This window comes from Talpa occidentalis, unplaced genomic scaffold (genome assembly GCF_014898055.3).
Source record: "Talpa occidentalis isolate TD23 unplaced genomic scaffold, MPIMG_talOcc4v2.1 talOcc4.12, whole genome shotgun sequence".
NCBI classification, from domain to species: domain Eukaryota; kingdom Metazoa; phylum Chordata; class Mammalia; order Eulipotyphla; family Talpidae; genus Talpa; species Talpa occidentalis.
Window position 1 is genome coordinate 36,668,884 of NW_023601212.1, and position 13,323 is coordinate 36,682,206.

Consider the following 13,323-nt stretch of genomic DNA (forward strand, 5'->3'; position numbering starts at 1 on the left):
TAAATCTCAGCACTATCACCACTACCATCTGAGTTCAATCCCCGGACAGGGCGCTAACCCACACATGGGGCAGCAGACCTCTCCTGTCTTGCCTGCTGGTCCCCTTATGTGTATTTCAGTAAATCCACCTGTTCTGCTCCCCACTCTGTATCTAGTGAATCCTTTAACCCCCCCCCACCTACCTCTGGGTTAAAACCTAGTTCTTCTGGGTAATTTATTAAATAAATAAATTAACTAAATTAAAGAAGTTCTACCCCAAATACAAAAATTAAAAAGAATAGTAAAATAGGTCTCCCTGGTGGTGCAGGGGTTAAAGACAGCGCTATCAAGCTATTGCCAGCCGCTGCAGCTCGAGTTTGATCCCCACTGACCAGGGAGCTACCCACATGATGCAGGAGACCTCTCCTGTCTTGTCCACTGCTCTGAGGGCATATTTCAATGGTCATCATATAAAGATCTTAAGTGATAGAAATCTGCAAAGCACCAGAGATAATGCCAATTTTATTTCAGTGTTTACAGTGTGACATCTAAAAGCTAGAAATGGGAGTAGAGTTGGGAAATGTAATAACTTTCATAGGCAATCTCCATGTGCAATGAGTATCCCAACTGCCTGGCTGCCCATCTTCCCCCTTCTCAGCACTTGGGTTCATGGTGTACTCTGCAGTGTGGTCATGCCTCGATCGCTCTGTGGTGACAGGGAGCTGTCCAATTGACATCACTGGGTAAGAACCAAAATTCTATTCTCCACTGATTCTCAAAATGCATAAACGGACCAAGGGAGATTGTTTTGCAGGAATTAAATTCATTTAAAGAAAAAATATAAGAAACTTTAAAATTGGAATGACTTGTAGTCTCTGGAAAAGTTTTTATTTTAATTCAATCAACTCATTTATCCCTGACCTTACTGTACCATTACTGTATCAGTTTGTAGCTTTTCTTTCCAAAATAGTTCATTACTTATAACACCTTGGTAGTTGCTATAGTATTTTGAGTCCTATTTGATTTTTTAATCTCAAAATCAATTAAGCTGTTTCTGCTGAAATATAGCCAATACAGACAATGAGATTCTCTGCAATGAAGGGAAATGCTTTACAATTCTGATCTTACAGGGAGCAACAGTTTGATCTCGAATCATAATCAGACAAAAAGGAGTTCTCTATTAATGATGCTACAGAAATGGTCTTAATTAATTCCCTTTGTTCTCTCTTTATAGAATAGTGGGTAGACATAATGAGAAGAATGAGATATCCCTCATGGATTTTTCTCTAATCATTTAACTTTTCCAAGTAGTGAATGGGATTTTTATTTTTCTTTCTTTTGACCCCTGGCAAAATTCCCTCTGGAAACCATTCTCCTCAGGACTCAAATTATAAAACAAGGTATCTGATCCCAAACATAAGGGATATTTTATTTCTTTTAAGTAAAATCTAACATTTTCACTACCTAACAAAAAACAAAGCTCACTTTCTGTTCTAACCCTGATGTTTGTGAAATGACAGCAAAGCAAAGCAAATTAGATTAATCTAACTGTCTGGCTATCCCTAACATCCCTGACTGTCTACTGTCTACATGGTAAAAAAAAAAAAAAAAAGTGTTTGCAGCAAATACAGCTACTCTGCTTCATTGTCTTATCTGTCCTTGCTGAGTTCCTACTCTTGGATGCACATCAAAGCCACCCAGAGAATTTCTCAAACATGCTGATGCCTCTGTTGTACTCTCTCTCGGACATTGTAATTTAATTGTTCAAAGGAGAAGCCTATCTAATCTGCATCCTTAAAAATCCCTGGTGGTTCTATCCATAGCCAAGGGCCACAACATCAGGACCCACACCCTCACCGTCAGTGTGACTTCAAACTGTAGTTGAGCTCACCTGTGCTCTCTCACCTGGAAGCATATTCACTGCTTCTAATGAGGAAGGTTCTTGTCTTACTCTGCTCTAGGCTTACTTTATAAAGTCTGTGACCAACAAGAGAATGGTTTAGGGTTTGTTTCCTTTAACCCCTCACAAAGATAAATACATAAGTAAAAGTTAAATGGTTCTATCTTTTTCTGGGAGGCCTTGGAGAAAGCAAGATTCATCTCTCCTATCTCAAGGCAGTACAGTTTTATTTAAGAAAAAAAGTCTTGGAAAAGAAATGAAGAAGACTGCTCAAGGATATTGAATATTCTTTGACCTTCTAAAAAATGCAGGATGATTTAAAGATGTAGATGAAGGCCGATGATTGAAGCCCTCATTAGAAAATATGTTAAGGCTCCTCAAGACCAGGTAGTTAATGGAAATTACCTAATGAAAGCAAGTCTCTATCAAAATGAGGAAATAAAGGGTCTAGTACAAAGTCCCCTAGAAACTCCACAATACTACTTTTTTGTTTTTTTTTTTAAATAGGACATCTTTTTTCAAAAATATTTTTTAAAAGATAGGACTACATGCTGTTGGATAACAGAAGTGAAAATTATTTTTAGTTCCAACTTTTTATTTTAGGACCAACAGGTTAGGGGTTGTTAAGTCACAGTGCTAATGCACCATAGTCTTGAGCCCATAATTTTGCTTAAAAGTTAGAGGATTTTGTGATAATTTTGAAGATTTACTTTTTAATTTGGGACAATTAAAACTTTTTTCTCCGTTCTTACTGAATTCAGATTCACTTACAGCCACCACAAATGTTATGAAACATACAGAAAACAAACCTCAAAATCACAGGAGTCCTTCCTTATTAGTAGTTACTTGAAATGTAAATGGATTAAAAAGGCAGAGATTTGAAATGCATTTGAAAAAAAAAACAACTATTTGCTAGGAGGGTTTCACTTTAAAGATACAAACAGCTTGAAAGTGTAAGGATAAAAAAAAAAAGAAAAGAAAGTGTAAGGATATAAAATATATTGCAATTAAATAGAAATCTAAAGATAACTGGGGTGACCATAATAATATAAGAATAATAGCTTTAAGCCAAAAACTATCCCCAAAGACAAAGGACATGATATAGTTATAGTTACTCAGGGGTTAATTCATCAAGAAGATACAGCAGTGATAAGCATGAAAGCACAAAACAGAGCTCCAGAATACATGAAGCAAACATTGACAGACTTGAAGGTAGAAACAGCTCTATAATAGTTGATTTCACTGCCATTTTTAATAGAATAGCTATACAGAGATCAATAAGGAGATGGAAGAGTTGAAGAACAATAGGAACAGGCCTAAGAGACATATATAGTTAATTCTCATTATTTTCTGTAGTTGCCTACAGAATTGCTTGACAACACTGACCTTGCAAAATTGAGTCATTGCTATTAGGAAAAATACAGGATTTGGTTTATGCATGACTGGCAACAGCATTTTCATCAGCCGACAAATGCAGAACCTTGTATGTGTGCTTCTGTTTAAAGACACATTATTTAAAGGGATTAGGAAAAAAATAATAATAAACAAAATTAGCATTCAACTATAAATCAGAGAGGAGAGGGATCAAGGGACTATGGTGATGGTGCACAGGTGAACTGGTGGTGGGAATTTTATAGGGACTATACCTGAGAGGAGAAAGCAAATATTGTACAAAAATGAACAAGGATGTAAAATATATACATATAAATATTAAAAAAATAAAGATACCTCATTTAACATGTATTTTAGATTCGTTGACATTATAACTCATACCTAAATAAAGCTTATCTAACATGTATTTTCTCTGTGGCACCTAAAGAGCAAAATTGCCAATCAAAAGCACAAAAATGTGGAAAACATGGCAGTGTAGAGGACAGCAAGGATACTAGCTCTTATAGTGTAAGAACAGAATGAGGGTGATCCACTGCCTTGTTCAACCTGACCTGCAAATGTGAACCCGAGGCAACACATTTTTCTCTTCTCTCAGCATGTGTATATCCACATATAGCTGCAAAAGCATCATGAAAATTGATTTTAAGATAAAAAATTTTAGTGAGCAGACTGAGAAATAAGTAATCTCTGAATAATGAAGATTGATTGTGCATAGAACACTTGTCTTAGCAACAACTGCTCATCTCAAGTACATGTGGAAAATTCACAAGCATAGACCATATGTCATACCATATAACAGGCCTCAATAAATTTAAAAGTACTTAAGTCATCAAAGTATCTTTTCTGACCACAGTGGAATAAAGGTAGAAATCAGTAACAGAGGAGAATTAGCAGGTACATGGAATTTGAAAAACACATTATTAAATGACCAGCAGGTCAAAGAAGAAATCAAAATTAGAAAATACTTGCAGAGGAATGAAAGTGAAAAAACAATATACTGAAACTTAAGGGACACAGCACGAGGAGCAAGCAGAGAAATTTATAGCCATAAACATCTGTAATAATTTGAAATCTCAAATGAATTCTTAGTACTTGATGGCTTCTCCAGTGAATGCTACCGAAAAAACAGCTAGAACATTTCCTTATTCTGTAAAGTCAAAGTCAAAAAAGGGGCATAGCAAGAAATTCTTTTTATCTAAATATCCCTTATGGGTATGATGGATACTCAGTCCAACAGCCTATGCAAACCATATTCACCCTGCAAAGATGGTCAACATAAAGTCAACAAATACTATGTTAATAGAACCAAGAGAAAAGGACATGATCAACTCAACTGAAGCAGAAAATTTATTTGGAAAAATCTAGCCACCTTTTCATGATAAAAATCCCAAACTAGGAATAGAAGGGAACTTCCTCAACATTGTTAAGAGGATATTTATGAAAAACCATGGCAAATAAGATATTACATGGTAAAAGACTGGACTTTATCCATGAGATCAGGAATAAGACCAGAATGTACTATTTTACCAGTGTTAGTCAACATTGCATTAGAAGCTCTAACAAAAAACAGACATCATAAAGAAAATGTTTAATCATTATCCTATATATAGAAAATCCCAAAGCATTATCACAGCTAATAAATTCACCAAAGTAATAAGATACAAGATGAATACACAAAAATCAGTGATTTACACACACTAGCAATATACAATCTGAAAAGGAATTTTTTTTATTTTAATTTTAATTTTTTATTTTATATATTTTTACATCTTTTTCATTTTTGCACAATGTATGCATTTTCATCTTGGTTATAGTCCTCGTACAATTCCCACCACCCTAGTTTTGATCCACTCCCTTCTCCCCACCCCACCCCCACAGTGTGTCTCTGGTTTAGTGAAAACTTCCATATACAATAGTATCCAGAAGAATAGAAACCTTGGAATAAATTTAACCAAGGAGCTTAAAAACTTATGCACTGAAATCAACAAAATTGTTGAAAGAAGTTCAAGAAGATGTAAATAGAAAGACACTCCATGTTCATGAATAGAATAATTTAGTAATATTACGATAATAATGTACCCAAAATGTTGTAAAAATTCACTGTAATCCTTGTCAAAATCCCAACCTTTTTTTTTTTGCAGAAATGGAAAATAAATTTGCAGTACCCACCCTTTCTAGTTGCCAAACTTACTATAAAACTAGTCATCAATATTGTCACATAGCCCAATAGGATGGGACTGAGTCCAAAAATATCTTTACATTTATGACCAGTTGATTTTTTTATAAATATGCCTAGTCTATGAATGAGGAAAGAATATATATATATATATATATATATATATATATATATATATATATATATATATATTGGTGGGACCCTCGCCGTTGGCCCGGAAACGAACCAGAGATGCAGAGGCTGCGGGCAGCCTCACAGCCCAGCGCTCAACCACTGTGCCACCAGAGGAGGCCCGAAAGAATATTCTCTTTAACAGTGTTAGGAAACTGGATTGTCATTACATGAGCCCTACCACATGCTATGTTAAACAACTAACTCAAAATGGTCAATGACCCAAATGAAAGATATAAAATCATAAACTCTTACGAGAAAACATAGGAGTAAATCTTCATTACGTTGGATTTGGTAACAATTTCTTGCCTAAAATGTCAAAAACACAACAAAAGAAAACATAAATTGAACTTTATGAAAATTAAAACTTCAGTACATCAAAAAACATCTGCAACTTGACAGCAAAGACAAAGGACTTGAATAAACATTTCTCCAAAGAACATGTACAAACAAGCACAAGGAAAAATGTTCAGCATCATTAGGCATTAATGAAATGTTAGTCAACCACAGTGATATGCCACTTTACGACCACTAAATCAGGAGAAATATAGGAAAGTAAATGTTGGCAAGGATGCAGAAGAATTAAAACACTCAGACATCTCTGTGGGGGTACAAAGTAGTGGAGCTGCTATGGAAAATAGCTGGTTATTACTCAAAAAAAACTGAAGCAAACTGTCCTCCAAGTATATACCAAAAAGAACTGAAAACAGAGATGCAAACTGATACTTAAATACCAGTGTTCACTGCAGCGTTTTTTCACAATTGCCAAAAATAGAAACAATATACCACATTTTGTCTATCCTAAGTGAAATGAGACAGATACAAAATGATAAGTATTACATTCACCACTTGTCTGAACTATGTGGAGAGGACAAATGCATAGAGAATGCTACAGGAGGTAGAGTGTGAGGAAAATGGTCAGTCATTGTTCAGTGTTAACAGTGTCTGTTGGAGGTGAGGAAAAGTTTGAGAGCTAGGTGGTGGCAATAATGGTTGTAGAACTTTGTGAATGTAATCGCTGCCACAGGGTTGTACATGAAAAAGGGGTTAAGATGGCCAGTGTTGTTGTTATGTATATATGTATCTATAATAGATAATTACCACAATAAAAAGTCAGATGTCACCCACAAAAGAAACTAACATTCTTTTGTAGTTATTAGTGATTTGATAACTACTCCCAAACATGTGTATAAAAAAGCAACAAACTGAAATGAGTGATAGGTAACTACATGTGTTGCCTCCTACCAGAGAATACTTGCTGAAGGCTAGAACTCTTGTAGCTACCCTGATCTTCTTAGAATAAGTATCACGTCTTTGCTCTACCCCTGCTTATTCATGGGCTAAAATGTGCGATGCATGGCTGGTGGTTTCTAACACCCCGCTGCCTTCCTAGAATAACAAGTGTCATTTCAAGATAGGCTCTGTTTAAGACCCCACTGCAGACACATTTTCCAGTGAATGCTGTTCTTTGTGAATCACTCAGTGGAATTTTCAAACAGTAATATTAAAGTACACAAGAAATGTGAAGTTCCTGAAAATGAATCAACCACTGGTACATTTAGATTCCTTTACCTTTTCTTCACTTCTATGCGTTGAAGGACATGGACTCTGTCTCCTGTGGTGTTACCTTCTCCCTCTTGACTCAGAGCATGGATATTATTTCAAGCTATCTGAGGTCACTTAAGGAGGGACTGCAGATGTTCATCTACAGGCCAGACCTCTGTCCCAAACTACTAACCCTTACATGCCTACTCGATATTTTGTTTCTCCTGTTACCAGTTTACTCTGAGCCATGCCATGCAGTGAACCAAGCACTTTACCATCTATAAGCTCAGTTGGTCCTTACAAAAATGTACTATCCCCATTTTGCAGATAAGGAAACTGAGGACAGATTCAGCATCCCAAGGTCACACAAGTAAGTGGCAAGGCTGGGGTTTGGACCAGCAAAAATTAGGCTCTAAAATCCTGGGCTATAAATAATACACTATGTTGATCTCTGATGGAATGAGGACAGACATTCAAACTTAACAAAATGCAAACCTCAACATTTGCTTTATCCTTAGAAGCCTATTCTACCCCAGTCTCCCCAAACCAGTGAAGGACATCTTCCATTTCCCAGTGACTTGGTCACAAAACATCGGATAATCCTTGGGTCTTAACTTCCTTTTGTAGTCCACATATAGTGCTAGGGCAAAACTTTTGGATGAATTCAACACTTCCTCACTGCCTCCATCACTCTTGGGACAGAGCCACCATCACCCATAGCCGCCTACCAAGTGTGTGCGCCTTCATTCTTGCATCTTCAGCCTGTTTTCCACACAGGAGTCAGATATCCTTTCAAAACATATTTAGGTCCTACCATTCCTCTGTTCAGGTCCTCCCTCTCTAACTAAAATCGAAACCCTTGCTAAGACCTACAATACCCAAGACAAACTTGTCCCTGCTGCTGGAATGGTGGGAAAGGTAATCTAGTCTCATTCCGCTGCTGCCTTACTCCATTCTTGCCTCATTTTCCTCCTTGCAATTCCTAGAGTAGATGAGGAGTCCCCCCAACCCCCTCCTATCTAGCTCCCCTGGGAGAGAGCCTTTAACTGGCTCCCTTACCAACATTTTCTTCACTCAAAAATGCTCTTATCAAAATAATAAGTGTTGGCAAGGATATAGGTAAAGGGGAATCCTGTTCCCTAGTGGTGGAAATGTCCATCTCTACCATCACTATAGAGGTTCTTCAAAAAACGTTACAATAGAACTATACTATCTAGCAGTTCCACTACGGGGTGTTTATCTGAAGAAAATAAGCCACTATTTTGAAGAGTTATCTGCATCTCCATATTCATTGCAGCATTATTCACAAAAGGCTGTTCCTGTATCTTGTTTATGTATCCATCAATGAATGAATGGATAAAGAAAATGTGGCATGTAGGTACAGTGTGATATTATTCAGCCATTAAAAGAGAAATCTGTTTGGACAACATGGAGATGCCTTTAGGGCATTATGCGAAATAAAATAAGTCAGACAGAAAGATAAAGCTGTGTGATCTTGCTTGCTATGGAATGTAAAGAGCTGAACAATGCAAGGGTGGTGGTTAAAGGGGAGCTGGAGGATATGTGAAGCAAGGGTGGATGGTGAGCAAGGAAGTGATGATCAAAGGCTTAAGATGTGCAGGCGTTAGGAAAACGTTTGGGGACTCTCATGAACACATGGTGATTGTAGCTAACAAGGTATATGCTTGAAAGTTGCTGAAAGAGTAGATCTCAAAAGTTCTCCCCACAAAGAAAGGGGGTCATTGTGTTAGGGGGTACATGCATCAATTATGGTAATCATGTCACAATATATTGAACTATTATATTCTGTACTTCAAAGGGACACAACGTACTGTCAATCACATCTCAAAGTTGGAAAAATGCTCACGCAGAGGACTTACTAATGTCCTGTATAAATGAGTACCTCCGTGCCCACCCGGTCACCCCCATCTACCTTATCCAGTATTTTGTTTGGTTTTTAAGCCTTGTCTTTCCCCCACATATATATTGATTTCATGATGATGCAAGTCCTTGTTCCTGGAATGGAAAATGAAAAGTTGAAGACTTTGATTTACTCCTGCTGCCATCCAGTACATGGGGTAGTGCCTCCCTTAGGGCTCACTGGGTGAGCCTTTGTTGTATTACCTCCTGGGGGAGCAGCCCTGAAAGAGGGAACATCCCCTGTCTCCCTGTCTCTCAGCGCTAGGTGCTCTCAGAAAGGAAATAGGGGTTGCAGAACAGGGAAGACCCAGAGTACCTCCGGCCAGACAAGGGTGAGGGCACCGCCCTTGTACATTGCCATGCAATTAACCCTCTCATGTTTTGTAGGTTGCACAGAAACATGGTCTTCAGGGGGGTGGGTGGACATGTCTTTTTGGAAACTTTAGTAGGAAAGCAATATGCCAAACGTGCATTATAGCTAAAAATAGTTATTTACCGAGTTCCTTTCATTGTCTTCATATAAAATCCTAAAATATTACTAGCACTATATTATAAATGAGAAGGAAAAAAACTGCTCACAAAACAAGAAAAAGGAAAATCTGTGAACACAGGTACTTTGAGTTCTCTCAAAAGCAGACCTAGAGTAAAGAATTTGGGTGCAAGTAACTTTTTGAAAAGAGGATCCCAGCAAGTGCTGCGAGGAAGCAGGGGGAAGAGAGTAGAAAGGATGGATGCATGGATGAGTGGGTCACCACTATGAGTAAGTGCCTCCACCCTGCAGAACCCCTGAGAAAGTGTGGAGTGAGCACACTCGGAACTTTCCACTGATGGACCAGAAAATTGGGGTGCTTCTCCAACAGGGGCCCTCATTTATTAAATATTGCTCCTGGAGTTTCACTTCCCCACACTTTTCTCCTGCTCCACTCGTTGACTGAGGCAATCAGCTGCCCAGAAAAGGTTGTGAAGCAGCGAGACAAGAAGTACTTCAGCCAAAGGGGAAACTGACCTTAGGTTGACCCGCAAGGTAGGCAGAGGGAGTGTTGACAGTAAGGTCGGCCACATGGCTGTGAGGGTCACAGACCAGCCCAGCCGCTGCCCAGAGGTCACACATCTAGGCTCATCAGCTGCACTTTCCCTTCAAATGTATGTGGATTTCTTGGACCTGCCTAGGACCCACATCCCACAACTAGTTACTTTTCTCCTAGGGTTTATTTTTATTTATCCAGCTTGATTCATTCATTTCTTCAGCAAATATTTGTCAGGTCTCTTATTTGCATCTGGTTGAGGGATAGAAATGCAATGATGAATAGGGTAGCATTGTTGTCCAGAATTTTGCTCACAGGTTAGAAGGCGACCAGCAGTGTTGGTTTGTGGAGATTGCAGTGGACATGGATAGGGAGCAAAGCAATTGTAGGCATTTATCAGAAATCATTGAATTACGCATTAAAAGTTGGTGTGTAGGGCCTCCCCTGGTGGCGTAGCGGTTGAGCACTGGGCTGTGAAGCTGCCCGCAGCCTCTGCAGTGCTGGTTCAATCCCTGGCCGCCAGCGAGGGTCCCACATGGCGTGACAAACCTCTCCTGCCCCGCCCGCTACTCCCCTTAGCAGTGTATTTCGTCAGTCTGCCTGTTCTGTTCCCCTCTCTGGCTCTGGTGAATTCTCTCCCTCCCATGCTTCTGACTGTACCCAGTGCTTGTATAAATAAATAAATAAATAAATCTTAAAAAAAAAAAAAGTTGGTGTGTAATTTGTGCCTCAATAAAAATCATAAAGTTACCAAAAAAGTAACTGCTTTAGGAGGGGGTCAAATAAAAGATAAGCATTAAGTCTCAGCATCATTGTTCAAATATAACAGTCTATACAGGTGGATGTAGAACACTGTAACATGGATTTTGAGGCCAAAGATGGGCACTGCATGGGGTGCTGAAACTTCAGCACACACCTGACTCACGTGGAGGGTTTGCTAAGACACAGTGACTGAGCCTTGCCCCCAGAATTTCTCGCTAAGTAGGACAGGCCTGAGATCTGAGAATTTGCATTTGTGATAGATTCACAGAATCACGTGTTGAATACCAAAACTCAAGAAAGAATTTGGCTGAGGAAATTTATTTCTGGTCATGGTATGAGACAATTGCATATAAATAAGCAAATGCTGGGTGGTGGTTTGTTTGTTGACATGGGTTTGTTACATGGGCATGTTCATTCATGAAATTTAACTGAGATAGACACTAATTTGTGCACATCAGCATGAATACAAAATTTGTGTGCATGCTTTACTTAGGGGGTCTGACAACCTGGTGTACCTAGAAATCAACTCTCATAAATGCTTACTGAAGATATTTAGCTTTATGTCCTTGCCTCAAACACTATGATCGAAGATGTGATGTTCTTGGTGCTTTGCAGATAAAAGGAGAAGCAGAAAATTAACTGAGCCCATTTGTTTCAGAGTCTGAGATGAGTAGGGGGAGGGAGACTTGGTGCTTGCTGATGGAAAAATACAGCCCCGAATGAGCAGTGCCTTGTCTTGAACAGTCCGGGGCAATCACAAACAGTGCTGCTTGTAGCCGCTGAGCTGAAGTTGTCCAGCGACAATTGAACTGATTTCTTCCTCTGGCATTCAAAAGGTGCTTTGCCGGGGGGTGGGGGTGTGGGGGTGGGGGGTGCATTTCCAAGAACTGGGGAGTTCACCCATAGTCACAAACACCTGAAGTACTCATGGCACTCGAGCAGCTGTAGGGACCACGACGACATTAGAAGGGCACCTGAGTGCATGCAGGAGGCTCCGTGCTACCAGGAAGAGCAGGTCAGGCTCCGAAGCCTTCTGTAAACTGCCTGCCATGTAAGGCACAAGGTGGGGCGATTCTTTTTGCTTTTTGCTGTGAAATTCCTTAGCTATACCTCCCCCCCTCCTTTTGCATTAATTCCACTGAGCAGCAATTCCACTGAGGTTATAATAATCCTTCTGCACATTCATGCAGGAAGTGCCACTGCAAAGATGATTAGGGGGAGGGAGACTTGGTGCTTGCTGATGGAAAAATAGGCTCTGGACAAGTGGTGAGTTACACTGAGCAGAGATCCTGGAGCCCAGCTCCTCCTGAGCTTCCTGTTCCCGGTGCATGTAGATGAGGTTAGAGCTCAGCTTGGGAGAATGGTCATTAGTGTGATGTGCTTTGATCACCCCCTGGTGTTGAGTGTGTGAAACAGCAATAACACCTGACCTTGAAGTCCTTTCAAAGCAAATCAGTGCCAGCTAACGGTGGCCAGACCCGCCAGGACAGCCTCACATCATTTGCCTAGCCTGGGAGCAACAGAGGAGAGAGTCCCCACTCTCTGCAGTCATTCCCTGATGCAGAGAGGAGAATCTTTAAGTGCTCAGTGCTTGAGGCCTCGGGTACGCAGGCTGCACAAGACACATTAGAATGTCTCGGGGCAAGTGCCTGGCAGTTTGATCCCAGCTGAAAGGACTGGTTGAGAAGCATGAATCCCATCTATAAAGCATAGGCAGTTTACTAAGAGCCACTAGATCATATTCATATGTATATGTCATATTGCAGATCGGGGTAGAGAATTATCACCAAAGTCTGGATCTGCTTTAGCCAGTAATTTCCCTCCCTTGACTGCTGAAGGTGGCCTTTGCTAGAAATGCCTTGGTAAAGCCCTCAATCCAGTATTATTCCAGAATGTCTTTGCTGTACTAGCTCTCTGTCTTCATTCAAGTTTTGTCTATTTTTCAAATGAGTGTGTCTGTTTCCTGGTGTTAATACATAAATTGCTAAGAGTCTCCAGCTGTTTTCAACCTCGCTAAAAAGCTAAAAAGTTAATTTACATTTTCCATTGTTATTGGTATTTCTCTTTATAATCCAATTGTACAAAACATAGCACATGAGGTACAAACTGGAACTCCTGAATTGGGTCTCCTGGGCCCTGGGTTGCTTGGATCCCGCTCTACATATTTAGTTCCATTTTGCTTCCCTTTTCCATGATACCAGCCGCACTGGATTTTTCCGTATCCTTACCATTCTAAGCTGACTCCCACCACAGGACCTTTGCACATGCCCTTGTTGTGACTGTAGCATGTGTTCTGTTTTGGTTTAGGTACCCCATGGCTGCCATATAGTTAATTCTTAGTGATGAAAATAATCTATTCTAAAGTCATACTGACCTTATCATTTCTATTGACTGTGTACTTTGGCCAATTAACTTAAATTTAGGGGCCATTTCCTTATTTATAAATGTCGCTC